Below are 13,116 nucleotides of genomic sequence, written 5' to 3' on the forward strand. Positions count from 1 at the left end.
TCTGACTAGCATCCATGAGGACTCAGGTTTGATCCCTGGCCTCGCTTAGTGGGTTAAGGATCTGGCATTGCCATGAGCTGTGGTGTAGGTCACAGATATGGCTCCTATTTGACCCCTAGCCTGGGAATCTTCATATGCCATGGGCACGGCCCTAAAAAAAAAAAAAAGAATCCAACTAGTATCCATGAGGATGTGGGTTTGATTCCTGGCCTCGCCGAGTAGGTTGTTAAAGGTTCTTGCAAGCTGAGGTGTAGGTTGCAGACATGGCCTGGATCCTGCATTACTGTGGCTATGGCTGTGGCCAGCGGCTGCAGCTCTGATTGGAACCCTAGCCTGGGAACTTCTACATGCTGTGGGTATGGCCCTAAAAAGCCAAAAGAATAAAAAATAAAGAAAGACGAAAGCAGTAAAATAATCTAGATCTACAATAAGTAGTTAACAGATACAGACATCAAAAAGATGTAAAATAGGATATCAAAAACAGTAATTGTGGAGGGCAGGGAGTAAAAATGCAGGGTAATTAAAATGTGTGTGAAATAAAGAGATCAGCAACTTAAAATGGTTACATATATATACAAGTTGCTATATATGAACCTCATGGTAGCCACAACCAAAAGTTTATAACAGATACACAAACAAAAGAGAAAAAGGAATCTAAACATCAAATCATAAAGGACAGTCATCAAATCACAAGATAACAAAAGAAGAAATGAACAAAAAAGAACTACAAAAACAACCCAAAACAATGAACAATGGCAATAAATACATACCCATCACTAATTACTTTAAATGTAAATGGACTAAATGCTTCAATAAAAACACACAAAGTAGCTGAGCAGATACAAAAAAAAAAAAAAGGCTCATATATATATGCTGCCTTCAAGAGACTCATTTAAGATCTAAAGACTCACTAAGATCAAAAGTGAGGTGATAGAAAAGAGTACTTCATGCAAATGGAAATCAAAAGAAAGCTGAGGTAGCAATATATATATCAGACAAAACAGACTTTCAAACAAAGATTGTAATAAGAGACAAAGAAGTGACAGATCCAAGGGGAAGATGTAATAATTATAAATATGTATGCACCCAACATAGGAGAACCTAAATACATAAAGCAAATATTAACTGAGATAAAGGGAAAAGTTAACAGTAACACAATAATAGGGAATATTAACAACCCACTTACATTAATGGACAGATCATTCAGACAGAAAATCAGTAAGGAAACACTTCCTTAGATGACATGTTAGACTAAATGGAGTATATATATAAAACATTCAACTCCAAAGCAGCATAATACACATTCTTTCTTTCTTTCTTTTTTTTTTTTTTTTTTTTAAGATACACCCGTGGCATATGGAAGCTCCCAGGCCAGGGATTGAATCCAAGCCACAGCTGCATCTCATGCAGAGCTGTGGCAACATCACATCCCTAACTCCTGCGGGCCAGAGATCAAACCTGTGTCTCCACAGTGACCCAAGCCACTGCAGTAGGATCCTTAACCCACTGCACCGCAGTGGGAACTCCAGAATTCAGATTCTTTCCAAATGCATCCTCTAGGATAGATCACATGCTAGGCTACAAGCCTCAGTAAATTTAAGAAAATTGGAATCCTATCAAGCATCTTTTCCAACCATAATGCTCTGAGAGTAGACATAAACTACAAGCAAAAAAACTGTAAAAAGCAAACATGTGGAGGTTAAACAATTTGCTACTACACAACCAATAGATCACTGAAAAAAATCAAAGAAGAAATTTAAAAATATCTGGAGACAAATGGAAACAAAAACACAATAATCCAAAACTTATGGGATGCAGCAAAAGCAGTTCTAAGAGGGAAGTTTATAGTTATACAAGCCTACCTCAGGAAACAAAGAAAAATCTCAAACAACCTTACCTTACATTTAATGATACAAAAAAAAAGAACAAAAAAACCCAAAGTTAGAAAGAGAAAAACCATAAAAATCAAGCAGAAATAAACAGAGGCTAAAAAAAAAACCCACAATAAAAAAGGTCAATGGAACTAAGAGCTGGTTTATTGATAATTTAAACAAAATTAATAAACCTTTAGCTAGACTCATCAAGAAAAAAGAAAAGGGAGCCAAAGCAATAAAATCAGTAATGAAAAGGGGGAAGTTACAACCAACACCATGGAAATACAATGGATTGTAAGATTACTGGGAACAACTGTATGTCAATAAAATGGATAGTTTAGAAGAAATGAACAAATTCCTAGAAATGTACAATCTCCCAAGACTGAACCATGAAGAAATAGAAAACATGAACAGACCAATTACCAGTAATGCAACTGAATACATAAAAAAAAATCCCAGCAAACAAAAGTCCAGGACTAGATGGTTTCACAGGTGAATGCTACCAAACATTTAGAGAAGAGTTAAGACCTGTCCTTCTCAAACTATTTAAAAAAAAAACTGCAGAGGAAGGAATGCTTCCAAATTCATTCTACAAGACCAGCATCCCTCTGATACCAAAAACAAAGATATCACACAAAAAGAAAATTACAGATAATATCACTGATGAACATAGATGAAAAAATCCTCAACAAAATATTAGCAAACCAAACACAAGAACACATTAATAGGATCATAAACCATGCTCAAGTGAGATTTAGCCAGGATGCAAGGATGGTTCAATATTCACAAAGCAATCAATGTGATATATCACCCTAAAATGTTGAAGAATAAAAATCATATGATCATCTCAATAGATACAGAAAAAGCTTTTGACAAAATTCAACATCCATATAAGAATTCTGGCTGTGGCCCAATGGGTTAAGAATCTGACTGCAACAGCTCAGGTTGCTGCAGAGGTGCAGGTTTGCTTTCTGGCCTGGCACAGTTGGTTAAAGGATTCGTTGATCACAGCTGTGGCTCAGATTCAAATCCTAGCCCAGGAACTTCTATATGCTCTGGGTGCAGCCATCAAAAAAAATTCAACATTCATTTATGATAAACACTCTCCACAAAGTGGGTATAGAGGGAATATACATCAACATAATAGAGGCCATATATGATAATATTATACCATACAGGCCACAGCTAATATCATACTCAATGGTGAAAAGTTGAAAATATTTCCTCTAAGATCAGAAACAAGACAAGAATGCCCACTCTTCAACATGCCCCCCTTATTCAACAGAGTATTGGAAGTCCTAGCCATAAGATTAGACAAGAAAAAGAAATAAAATGAATCCAAATGGGAAAGGAAAGAAAACTGTCACTGTTTGCAGATGACATGATACTATACATAGAAAATCCTAAAGACACCAGCAAAAAACTACTAGGGCTCATCAATGAATTTGGTAAAGTTGCAGAATAGAAAATTAACATACAGAAATCTATTGCAAAGTTCCCGTTGTGGTGCAGCGGAAACAAATCTGACCAGGAACCACGAGGTTGTGGGTTCGATCCCTGGCCTCACTCAGTGGGTTAAGGATCTGGTGTTGCCATGAGCTGTGGTGTAAGTTGCAGATGCAGCTCTGATCTGGCATTGCTGTGGCTGTGGCGTAGACCAGCAGCTGTAGCTCCAACTAGACCTCTAGCCCAGGAACTTCCATATGCCACAGGTGCAGCCCTAAAAAGCAAAAAACCAAAAAACCCAAAAAAACAGTAGTAACAGTTGGATATATTTTAGTCATTGCAATAAAGTTACTAAAGAAATTAAGAAAACAATATCATTTGCCATTGCACTAAAAAGAATAAAATACCTAGGGATTAAGTCTAACTAAGGAGGTAAAAGACCTGTACTTGAAAAAGTATAAGACACTGATTAAAGAAACTGAAGATGGCATAGAGCAAAGAGATGGAAAGAGATAACATGTTCACAGAGTGGAAGAATATATATATATGTTTTTTTTTTTTTTTTGCCATACCCACAGCATGTGGAAGTTCCCTGGCTAGGGATCAAACTCGAGCCACAGCAGTGATAACACCAAATCCTTAACTGCTAGGCCTCTAGGGAACTTTAATATTGCTAAAATAACCATACTACCTAAGGCAATCTATAGATTCAATGCAACCCCTATCAAAATACCAATGGCATTTTTCATAAAACTAGGACAAATAATTCCAAATTTTGTATGGAAATGCAAAGTTCCTGAACAGCCAAAGCAATCTTTTTTTTTTTTTTTTTTTTGTCTTTTGTCTTTTTGTTGTTGTTGTTGCTCTTTCTTGGGCCGCTCCCGCGGCATATGGAGGTTCCCAGGCTAGGGGTTGAATCGGAGCTGTAGCCACTGGCCTACGCCAGAGCCACAGCAACGTGGGATCCGAGCCGCGTCTGCAACCTACACCATAGCTCACGGCAACGCCAGATCGTTAACCCACTGAGCAAGGGCAGGGATCGAACCCGCAACCTCATGGTTCCTAGTCGGATTCGTTAACCACTGTGCCACGACGGGAACTCCCCAAAGCAATCTTGAGAAAGAAGAATGGAGCTGGAGTTATCATAGTTCCTGACTTTAGACTATACTACAAAGCTACAATAATCAAAACAATATGGTACTGACACAAAAACACATAGATCAATGGAACAGAATAGAGTTCAAAAATAAACCCACACACTTATGGTCAATTAATTTATGACAAAAAAAGCCAAGAATATACACTGGGGAGAAGACAGTCTCTTCAATAAATGGTACTGGGGAAACTGGACAATTACATGTAAAAGAATGAAATTAAAACATTTTCTTATACCATACAGAAAAATAAAATGGATTAAGACCTAAACGTAAGACCTGAAACCATAAAACTCCTAGAGGCAAACATAGGCAGAATGCTCTTTGACATAAATTGTAGCACTATTTTTTTGGATCTAAGGAAGGAAATAAAAGCAAAAATAAACAAATGGCACTTAATTTAACTTAAAAATTTTCACACAGCAAAGAAAACCAAAGATAACAAAAAAACAACCTACTGAATAGGAGAAAATATTTGCAAATGACATGATCAATTTTGGATCAATAATATCCAAAATATATAAACAGCTCGGACAACTCAATTAAAAAAAAATCTGATTAAAACATGGGTAGAAGACTTGAATAGGTATTTTTCTAAAGAAGACATACAGATGAGCAACAGGCATATGAAAAGACGCTCAATATCCCTAATCATCAGAGGAAAGCAAATCAAAGCCACAATGAGGTATCACCTCACACCTGTCGAAAGGCTATTATAAAAAAGACCACAAATAACAAATGTTGGTAAAGAAACACTGCAGAAAAGGGAAACTCTGTACACTCTTTGCAGGAATGTAGATAGGTGCACACACTATAAAAACAGTATAGAGGTTCCTTGGAAAACTAAAAATAGAATTACCAGGTGATCCAGTATTTCTACTCCTGGATATATATCTGAAGAAAATGAAAACACTAACCCAAAAATATACATGCACCCCAAAGTTCACAGCAGCCTTATTTACAATAGCCAATACATAGAAGCAACCTAAATGTCCTTTAAGAGATATGGACAAAAAAAATGTGATACAGATATACACACATACACACAAAACTAGGACTGCTCGGCTGTAAAAAAAATAAAATAAAATTTTGCTGTCTGTAACAACATGGATGGACTTGAAGGGTATTGTGCTTAGTGAGGTAAGTCAGATAGAGGCATTGGGAGATAGAGAAAGACAAATATATATTATTACATATATGTGTAATCTAAAAAATAAGTGAATGAATATAACAAGACAGAATAAGACTCACGTATATGGAGAACTAGTGGTTACCAGTGGTGAAAGGGAAGGAGGGAGGGGCAAGACAGGGGTAAGGGATTAAGAAGTCCAAACTACTATGTACAAAATAAATAAGCTACAAGGATATACTGTACGGCATAGGGAATACAGCCAATATTTTATAATAACTTCATGGAGTGAAATCTAAAATTTTGAATCACTATGTTGTACACCTGAAACTAATATAATACTGTACATCAACTATACTTCAAAAAAAAGAGGATGGTTTTCTGTATGTATACTATACTTGAATAAAAAGTTAACATATAAAACAGTTTCAAATTAGATAAATGGAAAAATGATCATCAGAAATAGGAAGTTTTCAATGCATCTTTTCAAAGATGAATCTATTACACATAATTTGAACATAGCCCAGTTAATCATGTGGATATTTTGGACTCTTCTAACAACATACATGCATTCAGTCAATGTGCTTATTGAGCAAATCCTACATCTAGTCACTCTTTAATAAATAAAAGTTAGCTGGGGATATCCACAGGTTATTGATAGGTCATACTTTGAATTCTCCCAATGCCTCTAACTACAGTACATCTTTCTGTGCTATGTACTGATGTGACTGAGCTTAACAAAGCCCCTGGAACACTTGAGAATATGACTTTCACAGAAATCTGGCTTTCTGGTATATCTTTCCCAGGTGTAAGTTACAGCAAATGATGTAAATGATGCCTTCCTGCAATTCTGTCCCCCTTTCTTTTTTGAAGCTATGTAGGTAATTTTTGTGTAATTGTCTTACTAATTTTCCAGTTGTTTATCTTTCTCTTGGTAGGAAGGAACTGCTCTTTGTTTAATAGGAGAGATGTTAGAAAAGCCTACCTCAGATGTCTTGTATTATTATACTCAGTTCATGCTAAGATCATAAATATTCTGAATCTTTTATTAGAGATCATCTCAGAGATTGTTAGTATACTTACACATTTATCATCAGGTTAGTATAAACTAAAGGCAGGAAAAAATGACCTCATGGGGCTGAGACCGGACTGTTATTACAGGAGCTCTAGACCACTTTTGGTAACTGTCATTTTCTAAGCATCAAAATGTGTAGAAAGGGCCTCAAAATATGGGCTGTCAGTAGAATGGTAAATTTTGAACATCACCTCATCTCAGATCTCTGCACAGATGTACCAAGTAGCAATCACAGAAAGTCAGTTTAAAATCTATTTCATTCAAAACGTTTTCTATTAAATAATAAACATTAAGAGGAGTAACATCATTTTACATGTCAAAAAAACTTTGCAGTCAGCAAAAAACAGAACCAAATAGCCACATAGTACATTTCTACAATGTCTGAGAATTCAGTATCTTCCCTGACATCATTTCTTAGTAGAGGCACTCAAGTAGGCAGCAGCCTTTCACAGCTCCTGTCATTTCCTGTTCCAATTCATGAAACCCTAGGCTTTCCTCAGAAACACATGACCCACATGGAGATTCTTCTGCCAGTCAGAAAGATCAATTCAAAGGATGCAGAAATTGATAGGCAACTCTTAAGTGGGCATGAATGCCATAATAAACTGTTACCTACACATGGAATTATATTTTGTAGGTTGATAGTGTGTGAGCAGAAGCAGCAGGAGCATGTTTTGACCTTATAGTGAGGCTTATTTCATATTGACTGTCTTCTCTTTGGCAGCCAAAAAATGGAGCAAGTTCAGAAGCTATAGCCAAGTTGGCAATTCTTTGTCATTGCCTTTCTCTCCAAAAAAGACCTTAAATAAGTAGGGCAGTATATCCAACTTACACACAGAGGCTTGATTCAAAACTTCAATTATTTGCCTCTCTTTTCTCCTCAGTGATACTTAAAATTCTAGGATTTCAGAGTCACATTCATAAACACCGCTAACAACAACAACAAAAAATCTCGTGGTACCGTATGCCTCAGTGGAAATAACGATAAAATAACAACCTAACACAGAAATAAGAGAGCTTAAAATAATGCAGCTGGTACTCTTAACCATGAGTAAGGCACCTGGGATTGCAAAGGCAACATTTAGCTTTCAAAAGTTTGCTGTTGCAGAGTGGAAAGAAAGGACTTACATTTCCTTTTCTTTCCTAGGTCTAAAGTGGTGGACAGACTGTCTGCTTTTATTCATTTGAAGTGGCCTAAATTACTGACAAAAAATGAGCAAATGAAATTACATATACACATTCTCCTCCTAAAATGCCACCTCCTTTGTGAAGCTGCCTTGATTTCCCCATTCGGAATGAATAGCTTCCTTCTCTATATCCTATCATATCATTTATTCCTCCATTAATATTTGCAAACTATTTTCTGTGAGTAATGTGTTTACAGGTCTCCCTCTCTTACTAAACTGTAAACTTCCACAGGTCAGACACCTAGTCATTATCTCTCTGTCCCCACAATGCCAAGCAGAGTGCTTTGTAAATGGTAGGTGCAAAATAAATGTTTGATGAATGAATAAGTATGGTGGTATCAGCTTTCTGATGACTAGAAGTTATGATGATGTTAAGAGGAGTTACTCCCTCCACCCCAATCTCTTTTCTCTGTATTCAGGATCATGACTGTGTGTGCTGGAGAGAAAGATTTAGAGACGTCTTCTTGGGAATAAATTTTATATGCAATATATCTATTTTGATAACCTTCAAGTAAACTGTCTTTTAGAGAAGATTTCCAGGGCTAAATTGAATTCCATGGGGAAAGTTTCAATAACTCAGACAAAAGGTATTTCTATTTCCTATGATGTGGAGTGCTGTCAGATACCTCAGAAAAAAACTGCAAAATTCTAAAAGCTGAGAGCATGACTCCACAAGACTCTATTAACCAGATGCTGCCTATAATAACATGGTCAAGAAAAGTAAAAAAAGAACCCTGAATTTTCTTTAACTGAGAAGGGAAGAATGATCTTTAGTTCTCAAAAAGCAAGGGTCTAACTAAACTACTGAAGAGTGATAATTGTTTCAGGTATACAGAGTAAAAGGAAACATAGATGTCTAAAGAGAGAAAGGTCAATTTCAGGCAATGAAAGTCTCAAATAAGGCCCCCCCACGCACACACTATTTTCATCTGTTTCACATGTTATTTTACTACTGGATACAGGATTTGGCAAAACTTTAGCAATTGGTTATCTGGAGATTTCTAAACAATGATCACTTTCTCCCGCAAGGTACATTTTTTTTCCTTCCAAAACAAACAAGATACTTTGCTTTGACAGGGACAATTTCTAATCTCATAGCACTGAAAGGTATAAAAGAAGATGGAAAATTGTTTGAATATCATGTAGCACTTTTAAATTTATTAGGCCCTTATCCCCAGGGTGGATTTAATCAAAAGATGAAGAGTACAAGCTCAAAAGCTTCCGGCTGATAAGAAACAAGATTTGGGCTTGGGATTTTTGTGTTTGAGCCTTAAGTCAGGTTCACAGAAAAGTAATCAGAAACTAGACTGGCTGGAGATAAGAAAAGAGCCTTGAAATAAGAGGTGTGAGACCATGGGTTGTACTTGTGACCTGGTCTCTTAACAAGCCTGGGGACCTTGAGCAAATTACCTAAACTCTCATCTATAAAGTTCTTTAATAATTTCTAAAGCCCCTTGGAGCACGACCAATTTTTAATTACCTAATTTTGTTCCTTAAGTCACTGACCAGTTCATTTAACAATCTGAATGCCTTCAATGAACATAATAAGAGACAGTTTCAGTCCTCAAAGAGTGAATAAGTCAGTGGGAAAAGTGAAGGCTTCGCCCACAGCTCTTAAGTGCTCATTCATCCATTCAAGCTTTAAACAAAGGTCACAAAGGAGTCCACAAGGGGACGTGGATAGGAAAGGTGAAACTCCACAGAAGTTCTCAGGAAAAAGAAAGGGTAATTTATTGGTTTAGTCCACCAAGTTTATTGAGTGATTATTCTGTACTAGGTACTGTGCTGGGCACTGGAGATCCTGGGATGGTCCTGGATAGATCAGACCTCTAAAGAAGCTTACTTGTATTCTAAATTGTGAAGAAAGAAAAATAGGTTAACAAATAAATGAAATCCAGATTGGGAAAAGTTCTAGGAAGGAAAGAGTGATAATGAGAGAGATTGAGTAGGCTCTTTAGAGGTGGTGGTTAGCTGACCCAGCTGAGACCTGGAAGCAGATGAGAATGAGCACCGCCAGCACAGAGGGCCTAGTGGTCCAGCAGTGGAAAGCAGGTAAATGCTGAGGCTGGAAAGGGCTGGAGCAGAGCGACCATCTACATGGCTGGTTTAAAAAGCTGTTACTTTTGGAAAGTATGAAATTAAGGCAGTATGGCTGACATGAACAACATTGATTTGAACTTCGTGGGTCCACCTACATACAGATTTTTTTCAATAAATACTACAGTAATTCTACATGAGCCACAGCTGGTTAAATCTCAGATGAACGACCTCAGATAAGGAGGGCCCTGACTGCAAATTTACATGCAGATATTGAACTGTGCAGACTGTCAGTACCACTGACCCCTGTCCCCAGTTGTTCAATGGTCAACTGCAGTTCTTGAGGAAGGGCGATTTTGCTCCCCAGGGGACATCTGACAACGTCTGGAGACATTTTGGATTGTAAAGACTAGAAGGGGGAAGGTATTACTGCTGAGATTGAGAAAATTTGCGCTAAAGGCATTTGCTACCCAAGGTTTCGTTTTAGTCATTATGTTATAAAATCAAGTTTTTAGTAACTAGAATCTCTTTTTCCTTTGCTATGGAAACAAGGTAAAAACAGGCTTCAAGTGGTGCGCTGCTTCATCCACTGTCTCAAGAAATCCCATTGCAGAGATTCAAGGGACTCCACAAACCGTTGAAAAACTCCACAAGATACTAAATGTGTCCCTGAACCCGTGGGAAAGGGCTTGAGGAGACCCGCACCCGACTTCGCACCGGAGTTACTTCTGAGAAAGGGACTAGGTTATGGGCGGTGTAAGGTGTTTCATTTGCCTAATTACCAATGAATGTTAAAAATCATGCAAAGTTGGGTCCCTACAGGGAAGAAGTGGAGACGTTCTTAGTTGTGAAACCTGTGTCCTCTGGACTCTACCTGGTCCTTCCCCGCGGACCCGCTCCCTCCAGGCGCTAGCCTCCCCTCCCCCACGCCGCTAGGCGCGGGTCTCGGACCTCTTTGGGACCCTCAGCCGCGGGCCTTGCCCCGCACTAACCCCACGGCCCGCAGGTTGCAACCCAGGCCCCTCCCGGCCCGCGAGGGCCTCCCCGCCGTCGCCTCACCTCAGCGGGCAGGCGTCTCCTTCGAAGGCCCGCAGAAGGTTGTCCTCGACGTAAATGGTGCCCCGGCAGGGCGGTCCCGAGCCGACAGCACAGTCAGGGTCCGCGTGCGGTGACTCGAGCTCGGCGCGGGTCCCTCAGGCCCGTAAGCGCCCGGCGAGCCCTCGGAAGGGCGGGAAACGCGGCATCAGAGACGCAGCGCCGGCCGCCCGAAGGCAGGTGGTCTGGTAACCACCGCCCGCCCCGCGGGTCAGGGAGGCGGGGCGGAGAGGGAGCCAGGCTGGCCCAGGTTGTGTTAGCCACAGCTCGCCTCTTTTTGCATATTCATGAGACCGAGAGGGGCGGGCCGCCCAGGCAAGCTGGAGAAATAATGAATTATTCATGAAGCGCATCGCCCCGCCCAAAAAAGCCTCGTTGATTATTCATAAGCCCGGAGGCGGGTTTGGGCCGGAAAAGACGGTTGAGTGCCCCCTTCACATGAAAGCGTCGACCCGCTGAGGTGAGGGCTGTCCAGACGCAAGGAATCCAGAGAAAAAGGGTTCTTGAGCGTTGTTGGCTCTCCTGTTTTTTGTTTTTGTTTTTTTCCTTTTTATTTCTTTTTGAGGCTTTAAGTTTGATTTGAAAGTATTTCGCCAAGGCCGAAAGTACTCTGAGGAGCAGCGGGAAGGCCGGGGCTGAGGGGAAGGAGAACTGGGGGCCCCTAGGTAACATTTCCCCCACCGCGCCTGACAATGAAAAATTTCCCTTTTACCAGAAGTTGTGGGTGGGAGGGGTGGAGCGAACTGTAGTGAGAACCTAGGTAGTTTTTCAATTGAGGTAATGGTGGAAAGGAAGGAATCAGTCCTGGTGAGGATGCAGCAGTGGAAACTGGCTGCCAAGCAGTTTGTCAGGCCGACATCTGTGTATTACACCGAGTTGATTGGGGAGCTTTGGGCGTTTATCTTCTGGGTCAGGTTTTGTCCAGCCATTAAGCTGTTCTGCCAGAATCAATGGCTGGAGCAGACCAAGAGGTAAGAGGAGGGGGGTATGCGTCCCCATGGGATGACCTCAGCTCCCCTTTCACCTTATCCAGGATCTGCCATTTAATCTCCATGGACTTTAGTTCCCCAAACAGTGCGGGGAAGAGAGTGTCTTGAAACTCAAGATTAGCCAATTACCAAACTGTGTTCAATTGTAGAGAGCATTGGACTCGATGTCCGTACATCATGTACTTGGCTGGTGAAAACGAAGAAAAAGCAGGATTCTTGCCCATAGAGGAGTTTTAATCTAATTAGGACAATAACCTAATTTCTCCCCCACTGGGCCGTAAATCTCTTGAGATGGGAACAGTTTTTTACACTTTTGTAAGCCTACAGGAAGAGTGGCACATTGTAGTTGCCCACTAAATGATTAATAGAATAAATAATTGAAGTAGCATGAAGAAACTATTAAAAAAAACCCAAAAGAACATGAATAAATACCCAGTTAATATAGTGGAAACCATTTACTCTGAGTGAGCATGGTGTAGGGGGAATTAACAGGACCAAATGGGATTTGTTAAAATGGCGAATAATAATTTATGGAAGCAAATTGTGAAGGTGATCTTTGGCAAACCAAGTCCCCTGGCTGGACTTCACTTTCCTCTTCTTTGTAGCTTTATATTTAAATCTATGATGCCCTTTGAATTAATATTTGTAAGTAGTATCAGATTTAGGTTGATGATTTGGGGGTTTTTTTGGTCTATGGATGTCCTGTTGTTCCAGCACTATTTGTTAAAAAGACTATCCCTCCTCCACTGAACTGACTTTCCTTTTCTTTAAAATGAAGGGATTGGATTAGTTGTAAAGGATGTCTTTTCTCCCAACTTTATGAAGTAAGCCCATTTATGTTGACATGTACTTCCTTTAGTAAAGCCATCCTTTATATCATATAGATCTGCATTTTAGAATCCAGCTATTGGATATTGTTCATTTGATAGAAAAAGGATTTCCTTGTTTTAAAAAATGGTTTTGGAAGGTTGGGAAAGATTGGTGGAGAGCATTTGGAAATCAACTATTATTGTCTTTGGGCTAATGTAATGAAACTTTGTTTTTTTTGGCGTGTCACTCAGAATGCACCCCCCCCCCCACAAAGGTGGCTTAGGCCTTCAGAATTAAACAACAGCTAGTTAATCTTTGTC

The 13,116-nt window shown here is 39.4% G+C and overlaps 1 protein-coding gene and 1 long non-coding RNA gene across 8 annotated transcripts in view; one reads left to right on the top strand and one right to left on the bottom strand.

Annotated features, from left to right (window-relative positions):
• The window catches only part of LOC106505968 (uncharacterized), a 72,465-nt gene extending 61,242 nt beyond the window's left edge, over positions 1 to 11,223 (bottom strand). The window contains exon 1 of the long non-coding RNA XR_001300917.3: positions 10,962 to 11,223. This is a non-coding gene — a long non-coding RNA (uncharacterized LOC106505968). The remainder of the gene's footprint in view (positions 1 to 10,961) is intronic.
• The window catches only part of HORMAD2 (HORMA domain containing 2), an 89,785-nt gene continuing 87,766 nt past the window's right edge, over positions 11,098 to 13,116 (top strand). For 2 of the 7 annotated variants that reach the window (XM_084993705.1, XM_084993702.1), the window contains exon 1: positions 11,098 to 11,457. The gene's annotated coding sequence lies outside the window, so the exon portion shown is untranslated. Of the gene's footprint in view, positions 11,663 to 13,116 lie in introns of all 7 variants that reach the window. The other 5 variants (XM_084993707.1, XM_084993706.1, XM_084993704.1 and 2 more) reach the window with 4 other exon arrangements.

This window comes from Sus scrofa, chromosome 14, assembly GCF_054392235.1.
Source record: "Sus scrofa isolate SSC_HxYL_T2T_F1_AM1 chromosome 14, Sscrofa_HxYL_maternal_Yorkshire_Landrace_v2.0, whole genome shotgun sequence".
Classification (NCBI taxonomy): domain Eukaryota; kingdom Metazoa; phylum Chordata; class Mammalia; order Artiodactyla; family Suidae; genus Sus; species Sus scrofa.